Source organism: Strongylocentrotus purpuratus, unplaced genomic scaffold, assembly GCF_000002235.5.
Source record: "Strongylocentrotus purpuratus isolate Spur 01 unplaced genomic scaffold, Spur_5.0 spur5_scaffold_12, whole genome shotgun sequence".
Lineage (NCBI taxonomy): Eukaryota > Metazoa > Echinodermata > Echinoidea > Camarodonta > Strongylocentrotidae > Strongylocentrotus > Strongylocentrotus purpuratus.
In genome coordinates this window covers 2,335,592-2,349,226 of record NW_022145597.1, presented here as the reverse complement: position 1 = coordinate 2,349,226, position 13,635 = coordinate 2,335,592, and the positions used below count along the sequence as shown (strand labels likewise).

Sequence of the window (13,635 nt, the reverse complement as noted above, 5' to 3'; positions counted from 1 at the left end):
TCTTTCCATTATGCAGTCCATAGGCCTACTGTTTACTTTAAAACCCTCCATCCGCAGCAGAGAACTAGAAAGGCACATACCGGTACCTAATATTTTGTCACTTCACTTTCGGGTAAAGCCATTTTGCCTTTAAGCAGATGGAGTAATCATATACAACGATAAAGATAACATGGTTCATTACAAGTCATTTCAATTCCAAGATTGATGAATTATAGACTCAAACAAAGGGAATAGAACTAACAAGCGGCGCTAATAATACATCATCGTCTGTTGAGAGCAAGAAGGATATAACTACATGACTGAGTTAACATACTTCTGGCTCTCAGCTGACTGTACTTATGGTAGTTTTTTAATTGATTTATATGTGATTCATTTCTATTAATGGTAAATGTATAATAAATTGTTCCCACTTGAATGTAAGCTAGACTATTGCCCTGGTAAACTGAAATGCTATTGTTTGTAACATTAACATATTCATATCAGAAAAGAAATCACAATAACCTGAATACTACATTTCATCTGCTCGGATTCAGAAGGGCGTTAGGCCTATTTGTAGATTGAGTTAATGCCCTTATGGCTCTCAACACACATCTCATTTCCTGTATAGGGATTCAAACACTACACTAGGTACTAGGTAGTACCATCTTCATCAAATCAAAATGGTATATTCAGTAATTGTAAGTTATAATGTAATGAGATATGATTTATGGGATGGGAGATGGCTGTGAAAAACCACAATACCAGGAAGTGTATGTGGTGTACTAGAGAGAATCAGGTCTTTGCTTATTCAACATGGGTTGAGGTTTATAAAAACAGTCAGAATGTATAAAGGAATAACATATATAGAGGGAGAGAGCATGGACCTACTACGGAGAGAGAGAGAGAGGTAGAGGTAGAGAGCGAGAGGAAGAAAGCAAGCAAGAGAGAGAGAGAGAGAGAGAGAGAGAGCGAGAGAGCGAGAGAGAGAGAGAGAGAGAGAGAGGAAGGAAGAGATAGAGAGACAGAGAGAGAGAGAGAGAGAGAGAGAGAGGAAGGAAGAGATAGAGAGACAGAGAGAAGATGAGCAAATACCTGAAAGTGGCTCAAGAGACAAACTTGAAAGTGAAAAAGATGTATGATGATAGCAAGAAATTTGTGGTTAAGTTTCTCATTTCCCTCACCAGAACATGCTTACTGTCATACATGAAACCCTGCTCAAACCTTGATCACATTCCTACAAGCATGTTTAATTAGAAAGCACTTGGGAATCTTCAAGAGCGCTGCTCTCAAAGCCATCTTCAATTTCCCGAAGATACGGCCTAGTGTGAACCCTCTACTGTCAAAGCATCTATGGATGGGCCTCACAGAGGGGTATTCCTATGGGTAAACATTATGCACGCTGTGGGTGCAAGGAGCATCACAAACTACACACAGACACATAAAGGCTTAACATACATGAATAGTCTCCGCTCATTACTAGGTTAATGGCTAAGACAACCATGAAAGTGGCAAGCGAACCACTCTAGAATTGTGTTCTAAATGCGAACCATTTTGTCTTGATGCTGGGCATTTTTGACAGAAAGTGTCTTGACATTTGAAATGCACATGTAGGCCTATGTTTGCATCTCATCTTGTACTGTCTCTCTTTCAATCCACAAAGTCCTATAGTCCCCAATACCATGTTATTCTTAGCCTGTAAAAAATGTAGGCCGGCATAATGCCCTATGGTTTTTCCCGTTGATCAGTCTTGTGTGTACTTTGCCACATGTCATAACAAGCTCATAAAGATATGATTATATGATCTGCCACTGATGTGTGACATTGTGGTTGATTTAACAATGTAATCTAATAATTAACCAAATGAGTTAACTGAATTGTCTGATCACAATTTATTAATATAATATGATTAAGGTCATGATATGATGAGTCTGATCAATTGAATTCAGGGACAAAAATAACGGGCAGTAATAATCCTAACCTTGTCTTTACGTTTGTTTACAACTCTATCAGAGATAACAGATTTAAACATTTCAAAATCAATCCCCAACCACTTTAGGTGGACAAGGGAAACATGGCGAGTGCTAATTTCCATGGCAAAACGATGACACCTTCAGTGACAAACATTTATCTGAAGGGCAGAGACGAAATGAAAGAGCTGGCAGAGGCTTCGCACTTCAGGTCAAGGCCCTATGGGTATGCCAACACAGATTGTATTGAATGGGACTAACAATGGACATAGCACCTTGTCTGTTCCAAAACAAACAAGATACAATGTACTACCCAACCTACATGTATGAGGCAATGAGTTGGTGAAAGTTAAAGGGACACGTCATCATTGCTTTTTTAAGTCTAATTCAGGGAGATGGGAGAGAATAAACAAGATACAATGTATCTAGTCACTAGCCAACCTACAAAGCAATGATCTGTACATCTGTTATTTTGCACTCACTTGAAAAATATTTTCATTTGATTTTGTTTTCATTTCATTTTTTGGTGTGTTCGTTTTGACCTCAGGAACCTTTCAAGTTTCCTGGTACCTTGAATTGACTGAAAAGGGGTGCATTCATCCCTCGAGTAAGAGCTTCATGAACTTTAATTCTTAAATTTCCTATATTTATATCTTGAAATGACCCACCTACCCTGTTTGTTCAACTGTTCTAATAGTATTGGTGCACAATGTTTCTTTATCAGGAGCAGGATAAGCAGAATGTTGAGAATAGCCAAAACTAGCGGATTCAGGGCAGAAATGACATGCCTGTGAAAATAGCATCTTGTACCCAACAAAGGTGCAGTGTCCTCTCAAACGACACTCCTACTATACTACCCCCACATGAAATGAAATATGGTTAGGATATGAAACCAGTTAACTGATTTATTTGATACTTTATGACCTACTTTCATCAATGGTTTCTAAATAAAGCTTGTAATAATAATAATAAAGTCATTTTTATATAGTGCATAATAGATTTTCTATGCGCTTTACAACAATCAATTATACAATAAATTACATGTTTAATCTAAATATTTAATATGCCATTGTTCATAATTATACAGGCTTATGTAGATCTTAACCATCTTAAGTCTGTCTTGTTATGATTAATGATGTTCATTGATGTATTTTATGCTCATTTTCAGTTTCCATGTATCACAATTCAACTGGCTGTATTTACGATCAATTAACAATAATAATGAGAAAAAAAAATTAAGTGATTATTTATTAAAATGATCACTGTTGTTAACACAAATTATCAGTATTATATCATTATCAATCTATTTGATGAAGTGCAAATATTATACTACACTCATCTCCCATCCAGCCAAAACAAACAGATGCTCAAACTATGTCAACGTAACGCCTAATTTACCCTTTAATGTGAATATGACACAGAGTCGTGTATTAGGATTCAAGTGCTACCATTTGAGAGTGCAGGCGAGTATGGAATTCCTATCTCGCTAGCTAGCCAGCTACTCATCACATATTTTCTTTCCATCTCCTCTCTGAGGGCAGCCCCTAAAACCCGGGTCTGCAGAGCCGATCAAACGAGTCCCCTCTAGTGTGTGTGTAATTTGTACGCCAGGGATCGTAGCAATAATACCAGTATCAACATCCCCCCCCTCTCTCTCTCTCTCTCTCTCTCTCTCTATCCATCTCAGAATGACTCGTATCATGAGGCCTGTTTTCACTAGCTCGAGATTGCCAAATATCCCCTTATTTGAACTATCCCGATCGCAAACTATCCAGCTAATTTGCGTCTTCATCAGCCCGAAGTTGCAATTAGCAGGATATTTGGTCAGGATTATCATCCCAAGATATCTTGGGATAGTTTGCAAAATATCCCACTATTTGGCAAAATATCCAGCTATTTGTTCAGTGCGTTTTCACCAGACCGAACACTTGCACTATGCGCGAATGCTGAGCAAAATATCTCGAGCTGATGAGGACGTGATTTGTAACTTCGGGATTATTTCCCAAATAAGAAATAGCAGGCTATTTGGCAATCGCGAGATAGTGAAAACAGGCCTATTGAGCTAGCATGGATTGGAAGCAATCATGTTGATTTTATGCATGCGTTCATGCAATCAGCCCCCTTGAATATTACCCTTGTACGGTCCATCGGTTCATTGTTATATCCCCTCAAACGTGATACAAATTGAATTCATTTAGAAACCTAAATTTGCTCGACCGTATAAAACAATCTAATTGCCTCTATGTACACAGGGAGTTGTAATATTTGATGTTCTTTGTCTAGATAAGTTCACTTATGCAGAGAGGAGCACCGGACATAGAATCAGTGTAAACAATGCAATCTATATTACACAAATACATGCAATTTCTTTCTTTGTTTTAATTTTTTGTTAAACTTTGCTATCATTCCTCTCTCTTTGAAGGAGTATCAAATGCCTATATTTCATATTTTATATTTAAATTCTACATTAATATCCTTTATGAGCGAGCAGCTTACATTCTCAATTGAATCCTTAATGACGTAGGCCTAAAATATTTACAGGAAATTCAAAAATATGTGCTCTAGTACATCCATGCCTTCTCCCTTTATTGTATCAAGTCTGCAAGATCAATAGGCCATGTTTACATTAATTCATACACGGCAAGTTTGTTACAGTCATTGCTATCATGCCAAGTTTGGGCGAACACACCCATTTATACATAACATCTGATGCATGTACATGTAGGTTAACTGCCATCTATGGCAATGCATTACTGAACAAAGATATGTGATCTTGATGCAGTCAGCTAGCAAGCTAGCATGTAGACTTGGCCCACACACTAGCCCTGTGTTCACACTACCGGGATTTATCGTGTAGCTAGACGATTTTCGTATAGCTATACATGAAATTAAGCATTTTTTCATTTTAATAGTCCGATAGTCGTATAAAGAAACGTAGCACATTGAAACGCTTATTTGAGCATTGCGTTGAACTAAAACTCAATAACGAACCAGCATCCGGCTCCAGACTGAACGCTGTATCATATGATAATCGTATAACTGGGCGGGGCTTCATATCGTGAGTGCAAATTTATGATTAACCAACTGCCGTGTCAATTGACCCCTTCAAAACTGTTCTTTGAATAGTATTTCCATGATATTGTTTTCTACTCTGTTCACCCCTGTCGCTATACGATGATGCTTATAAAACGTTCCGTTAGGCCATGTAAAATTGATTACATGTTGATCGTCCGGATTTTTTGAAAAAGAGGAGGAGGGTGTACCATGTTATTTGATATTTGATATTTCAAAATGGCCGCTCAAAATGGCCGCTCGGTACATTTTCCCCGACAGTCGAGGCTATTTTTTTTCAAGATGGCCGCCGACAATTTTTTTTTTTTTTAAATCAGAAATAGAGCCATTTTAGCAGTGTTTTTCATGTTTTTTTTCTTTCAAAAAAAAAAAAAATCAAAAAAAAAAAAAAAATAAAAATAAAAATAAAATAACAAATAACAAAAAATAGGAGGCGGCCCCCAAAAAGGAAGCGGGCGGGGACGATCAACATGAAATCAATTTTACATGGCCTTATACGATTTTCATATGCATTCCCTACAGTCTGAACAGCACCAAGGCTAGTATGGGAAGCTCTACTTATCACAGGCCATGATCAACACAAAACAACCCATTAGTTGACCTCAATAAAATACCCACAATCTTTTCTCATCAAGGAAACTGGCTTGCTTGGAGACTGATCAAATGCATAATTCTGATCAGAAACTTGACATGTGATCTGAGATAAACCACAGCCTTGAACTACTGCCAATATATCACAACATCCCTCAGCTGCTGAGCAAGAGATAGAAGGGCGTTATTGCTCTGACATAGAGTTATTAAATGCCCTCCTGGCTCCCAAGTCCTGATAGATGAAATATAGCCCTGCCTTTCAAAAGATATTCTCTTAATATGCAATCAGCATACAATCATTTGCAGTTGATAATAGCAATGATATGTAGATCCAATGTAATATGTATGCACATGACAGCTGACTTTAATTTCACATAGACCTATCCTGTTTATGAATACAAAAACAAGCAACAAATCCCAAGTGTGAATACGAGTCAGCCTACTGTATGCCTACTTCTGTATGTTTTGCTGTATTACTTCAGTGTCATTTTCATGAGTTACAGTGTAACTTACTGTCAATTAGAAGTTCAATGATAAGCTAGATGGCATTAAACCATTGAATAAAATATAGGCTGGGTAACTTTTAAGAAAAACCATTGAAAATTCATGTTCAAAGAAAATAAAGACATTACAGACTAAAAAGAAGCAATACACTCTTGTTTCGGAAATAGCTGAATCAGAAAGCAACTTGATTCCGATTTATATGGGGGTAACAAATTAATTCACCATTTTAATCATCTCTGCTACAAATTATGCAATGTTGCGGTTAGTCTGGAGGTGAGACTACCAAGCCACTTGACCAAGACCGTGGCCTCTGAGGCAGGCAAGCGGAGGCGCTACGCGACACTCCCGCCCGCGATCTCTCGTTCCGTTTCGTGAAAATTAATGACGCTTCCTGGAGCAAGTGACACATTAGAGTGGACAGGGAAGCTTGTGAGATAACCTCTTGATTAGTTTAATTAAATCTTTCATCGCTTGGCCAGCTGCGAATCAGTTCCTATCTCTTGCAATGGATGGATGGACGAATGGATGACCCCCTGGATAGAATGGGACTGACCATGGTCTGAATGTCGTCTGCTAGGAGAATGCAGTCAACACCCTACTCCATGAATGTTCTAGTATGGGATATCGAGGCATTTTCTAGCCTAGAGAAATGACTTGAGTGATTATTTCACTGAAATTAGGAATATCTCCTGTCCTAATCGACCACTGATTAATATGGCGCTTTCATAGTAGTAATGTTAAATATATTTCCAACTACCGTTAGGTATTTATCAATTCACTGTTTACATGCCTAGGAGGCTGCAAATGATAGTAATTATGTCTTTATTTTGCTTTTTATTACTGCGCTGCTTGGTAGCAAAAGGTATCAAACATTTCATCCCTATTAAAAGGACAAGTAAACATTCTATTCCATGTTATACTTGTACTGTATATTCAGAATATCTGCTTCAAGTCATACCATTTAAAACTCATATCATTTTAATTGTCTCTCAGGAGAAGTTGGGATCCCTATTAGTTTATACTATCTATAACATGTACTTTGAGCGTCTACATGAACCAGGCACAGAGTTAGGTTATTCCGTTCAATCTCAGATGTCATCAACACCCTGATCTATTCTGACATTTTAAAAAGAAATCCAGAGATTTCCTGTGAGGCTTTTTAGAACGTAAATCTGGCAAGAAATACCATGCTACAGGCTGTCGTAGGTTCAGGTGAGAAACAAGGCCGCCAGCTTTGACGTATACTCCTCATCATATATGCATGCCCTATATAATTATGAGGCTTCTAATACCACTGATATACTTCTTAGAATACAAATATACTTAACGTGTTGAGCTCAATGTTACCTGCAATATGTAAATTTTCAGTCACTGGACCTACATTCTACTTTCTACCTTTACTCTTTACATTCGTTCATTTTGTGTAAATTACCCGGAAAGCAATTTCCATCAAGTTAATTTAATTTGCGATACGTTGCACGACAGTTTGCCCTCAGGCCATCATAGATTCATTTCACAATTCGTGTTCAACATTAAAGTATATTTAAAGGGAGCTGGTGAGCTTGCTTTTGATGCATTTTCTGAAGAAATTCAAGAAAACCTTGATATTTTACCCACGTAGTATACACTGAATACTTATCACAGCCATCAAGACAATAATAGACTTAATCTGAAAACTGAGCTCTTTGAATCACAGACCACTGAGACTACCCATGACGTATGTAGTACAATAATGGACGGAAAGGTTCTGCATTGATCTAGATGTACAGGTGTAGGAACTAAAATAGAATGCTAACACTTCAATAATTCATGGCATATACTGGCAGCCTTTTTTACAGTTTCAGTATTTTGTCCCTCTTGTATTCACAACTAAGCCCCTCTCAGCTGCGTGACACACTTTCGATTTTAATAAAACAAGATATTGTTAAAAACAACACTATTTCCTGCTATTACATTAAATGTATTTGATCAATGACTGAAAAATAAACCCCCCCCAAAAAAAAAAAAACAAGTGGAGAAGGTAAAAAACACCTGCACGCAGGGACAAAACATTCATAACCAGTAAACAGGTACATCTAGGTCAGGTACGCCAATACTACTTCTTATAATTCTAAAGCAGGATTACGGTATTCCAGATTTCACAAATTTTGCAGCGATAATGCAAGTTAATAACCAGTCTGGCAGGAGCCCTGGAAATGTAAATCTTGTTGCCAGAGTTATCCAACCCTACTCAAATAAACCAATTTAAAACTTTTATGTCTGAAAGAATAGCAGGTGAGTTTAGGAAGATATTCTGAAATTAAGTGTGTAGTTAAGGCTGCCCAGAGGGAGAAGGGTATTTATTTTAAACACACAATTAACACCCTTCTGGCTCCAAACAAAGAAAACACATATTGTTAAAATTTGAATTATTCATAACTTTCTTGCAAAAATTTGGGGGAACAAGATTCTACATTTTGATTTATCTAATCAAATCAGGGGTAAATTAACATCCAAGGAAAAGAACCCATTCTTTAGTTGCCTTGGAAACCCCTTCAGCCAGGCAATGATCAGTTGTTGATAGATTGATGAATACGAGTGACATACAGAGTCAATCTATCTCACCATCAATACAATAATCCTATATTCTGTTCATATCAGCATGGCTTTGGAGAGAAAATCCAATCTTTTCAATTTTCTGTTCATATCATTGGGGGTTTGAGGTTAAATCCTTTTCGTTCAATACAGGGATAAAAAGACAGCTGTAACCTACAATGGATCTCATATCCGACTCGTTAAATTTTAAATCCTTTCTCTGTCAACTGAAATATAATGCCATATTGCTAATCCACCAGAAGAAGTGTTTCCTCTGTTTTAGAGTCAAAATGGCTGTATAAATCCTATCTGCTTTAACAAAGTTTGAATGCCCTTTTGGCCCTCAACGTACAATGTGTGTGTTTACCCTCAGACGCGTGCATATATTTTGTACATACACACAAGACCTGGTTTATGAAAATATAAATTCATAATGAACTTTAAATTGATCTACCTACATGAACATTTTAAAGAAGATTTTTTTTTTTAATTCGGTATAAAATTGCCCCTTTCCACCCAGTTACCCACAACAGTTCTAATTATCATGGTTTAATACTAGAATGAATTAAGCCTGAATTTTATATGTTACACTATCACTATTTCTTGCAACCAATCAAACTACCCAATTTTGCCACCTGACTATTAGCTTCCGCAATGAGCACTAGATAATGATATGACTTGAATGAAAAGGAGCGAGGGATCCACAACAATACATGGTGACATTGAGTTCTATTCAGCCATGAATTACTGCACTAATGAGATCTTTTACAAGGACACAGCATTTCCCAAGACAAAGAGACAAGATGTGAAGAATACCTTCAAACAAAGACACCGTCAAACCTTTTGTCTCGTACCAATCATAGGGTATTACATGGTTGACTAGGTATTGATAAATGAAACAAAACTTCTTGTTCATATTTCATCGTCCATCTTTGCTGGCCCATTGGAGAGCGTTATTGGGGGTTGCATTTTTAATGGCGTCACGACGTTGCCTCTCCCTTGGAGCTCTAAAAATTAATATCCGTCCATCAAAACCCTGGTAGATTGAACACACACATTTCCATCATTAATGGATAGAGGTTAGGAAAAGGACAGTCCTGAAGAAAATTGGGACAGGTTTAGCATTAGTGATATTATAGGATTATAAAATTGACATTTACAAAATGAAAAAAAGTAAAAATACAGGGGAAGCCATATTTACTCCATAATTACCTTACAATCTTAAGATTGATTGATTCTTGACTTCTTAAGAGATATTACCGTAATTGTAAAGCCAGAAACATTCAGGTGCATGACATCTTTGCGAATTTTGCGATTGGCTAAGATTCATGCGGCAAAATAATAAAATCACAATTGAAATCAATCTAAACTTGCGCAATTTGCGACAGTTTTAAAAATTCATGAAAGTTTCAAGCTTTACAGGATAAGATTGATCTTACTAGAAATCATAGAAATGCCTTGACATGGTCTGTGCTGCATCATACACATATCAAAGAGAGAATTACAATAGGGCTCTTTCATAAAATATTATACAAGTGCCAAAACAAAAACATATCGACACACACACATACAGCAACATAAAAACATAAAAAAGTAAAAACACATAAAAGCCGATAACAAACAAGACAATGAGAGAAATACACATGCAAAGACCCACACTTCAGCATGTTTATAAAAAAGAATGTTCAGCAAAAAAACAAAAACTTAAAATCGAAGACATCTTGAAAGCGATGCTGACAATATCCTGATGATTATAGCGATGACGGATTCCAAGGCATATATATCCTGCTAGCGAATGTTGTTGAGTTGCTTGTATTTATCCTCAGAGGAAAAAGCACACGGAAAGCAGCATTTCTTTTTACTGGGTGGTTGATGCATTCTGATTCCGAAAAAAACATTTCCAGACATCAATAATTAAAAAAAATGAAAGCTTTCTTGCAAAAAGTGCCCTTGGATGTAAACAATGCTTTCAGTGTAGAGAGCGAGTGCACCGTTTGATCCATGCAGTATGCATTATAGAGAGAGAGAGAGAGGTGACATACAAAGAGTTTGGCAATCGTTGAGTAATCACTGTGCAGTTGAATCTAGCGCTGAATCCAGCCAAGTTATTCGTATTATGAAAACTGCAATTTACTTGTATATTATAGAGATTCATTGCATTTAAATTAAACCTGTATCCATTAAAATAAACCAATCTTTCATCCTCGAGATAACATTTTTTATTTGCAATAAATCCGTTTTCCAGTTTCCAAATTTCCAAGCATGATTCATTATTTTGTCTCTCTTCATCGATCTAGAGAGATATTGTACAACATTTAATGGGGGTCATAGGATTCTTCCTGCCATTTTGGATTAATGAGTTACAAATGCAGCTCTCCATCTTCTAATAATCATCACATTATGTTGTCTTTGTTTTTTGTCTAGATTAAATACATTTGATATAGTTTCAAAATGCTAAGTATTAGTTCACACACCCCACAATTCATTTCCATAAGGCTTTCCGTCCATTGCTTTCTTCGCTGCCTGCCTCAATGGTCACATGATGTCCACAAGCTACGAGAGGCCACTATCCGATCATCGCCTCTTCAGACCGGTGCCACATCTCTCATCCTGCACCCCTGAGATCCTGAGTGGAGGAACATGTCTAAGAATTGATCACAATCTCTCAAATCCCCCAGCGTCCCCAGGAATACTCGCCACTCACAATCGTCATGATCATTCACGACCCGCTGCATCTTGCATCCTTCTTGGACGTCAAAGGGTGATGGTTTCACGGATGGACAGAAGGGTTGAAACGGATGGATGGATTGACTGATGAGATGACTGGTGGAGGATGTTGACCGGAGGTTGGCATGTTACCATGGTGATGATGATGGCATCTTTCTTGGCTTCGATGTTTTTTGAGTTGCATTTTGTTTGCATCAGGAAATCCATGGGTGTGACTCTTTTGGAAGACTGAGAGAATCAAGAAAAGAGAAAAAACAAGAGACAGTGAATAAATGCACAAAGTTTTGCTATTCATTGAATGCAAATGACAGTATATAAAAAGGAACTTATTCTTGAATCAAAATACAAATTATCTGTTGATATATTATTGAGAAGGATATCAAGTCCTGTTATTGAACAAAGATATAACATCATTCTGGCTCTCTACGTACAATATATATGCAATGTAATAATCTAAATTGATTATAAAATGCACTGAAATCCTTTACCTACATGTAATATGGAACATCGTAAAGGGTAAAAGGCAGAATTAATATTAAGCATTTCCTAAAACAAGGAAGTAATAAAACCTTCAAGAATTTGAAAAATAATAAGGGTGGACATTTGTCAAATTCTAAGGATTCTTTATGACAGGAAATGATAAGAAAACATTAATTAAAGTCAGATGTAATCAATAAAGCATTTCCTGACGATACCATTATCAGTCAAGTTCACAGACTTCCACCCAAAGGATGATAAGATCAATTGACCCTAATGATCTTTGTCCAAACATAGACCTGAGATCATGCAGTCTCCCTGGTCTGTGACCTCTTATCATACTGCCTGGCTCAATATGTTTACATACATAGTCTATATTCAAGGCTGAATGGATGGATATATTTCATCTGGAAAGAAAAGTGTGTGCTTGGGACAGAGGCTACATGTAAATACTGTACTTGTATGTGATCCTTTACAGGGAGATTTCTGCACTCAGGGACTTCAGTCAAATAAATATCATAATCTACTCATGTATACAATATGACTATGTTTATTTACATCGGCAACAAACTATATTTTCACCTTGATGCAAGCCTAACTCTTAACATCATGGGATTGATTCATCTCTATGATCTATATATATTTGTTATTTCTATGCTTTATTGGTACATCATTTTGGTGTTCCTTTGCCCTCTTTTTCCCTCCCACTGAGCTAACAATTGACCCCCCCCCCCTCTCTCACTCTCTACTATCTCTCTCTTCTCTGTTTTTATTCTCGTCCCCTGCATATGTATCCCCCCCCCCCCTCCCTCTCACCTTCCCATTTTAATACTGGTATACCACTTTGCATCAGCCGATTACATTACCTTCAAAAGGTAATTACACCACAAACACAAACATCCATTCAACAATAAAAGTCCATACATTGCTGCATTAATAAGAGCATCAGAAGGTTGCACTAGAGTGTGTTTGTCTTGATACATCTACATGTAATTAGCCATTTATAATACACAACATATTAAAGCAAGTCGATCATACTCAAGGATGAATGAGACATGAATTACACTGTAGTATTACTAAGAAAAGGTTACTATAAATTATAAACCCTATGCTGATGCTGATGTGGCAAACAAGAAACTATGAGGTTCAAACAATGATTGAAGATTGAAATCTCACCTTTTTTTTAGCCTGTTTAAAAGTGAATTATAATTAACGTGACTTGAATCAATGTGATCCAAATGAAATTGATATTTTGGTTCAGTCCCACATCAAAGTGAGGTTCCGATAACAGATCACAGTTGATGTTTATATCATATCTCACGGTAATGCTGTCCATGTATGTGAACAGGCTCTATATTGCTGTCAAAATTCCACTGTTGTATGATATGAAGGGGGAAAAAAGCCATGTATGAATGTGTATGAATGAACCCTTTGTTATATACAAGACACAAGAAAATGTTGCACTCATAAATTTTGCTCCCCAAACCACATACAGTACCTAAATTATTTTTCAATGTGAATAGTTTTTATATAAAGTCATACCTGCCCAACTGTCTAAAAAGACCACATTTATTTGTTTCCCTTAAAAAGGGTTTCTCATTGAAACTTGTACTAAAGGAACCTGTCTACAAAGACCACATTTATTTGTTTCCCTTGAAAAGGGTTTCTCATTGAAATTTGTATGAAAGGAACCTGACTACAAAGACCACTTCGCTTGTAGACAGGTCTGACTGTATCATGAAAA

The 13,635-nt window shown here is 36.9% G+C and overlaps 1 protein-coding gene across 1 annotated transcript in view; it reads right to left on the bottom strand.

Annotated features, from left to right (window-relative positions):
* Positions 1-6,840: 6,840 nt before the first annotated feature.
* Positions 6,841-13,635, bottom strand: part of LOC753090 (ras-related protein Rap-2c) — a 38,291-nt gene continuing 31,496 nt past the window's right edge. Inside the window, exon 2 of the mRNA XM_011666396.2 lies at positions 6,841-11,642. The gene's annotated coding sequence lies outside the window, so the exon portion shown is untranslated. The remainder of the gene's footprint in view (positions 11,643-13,635) is intronic.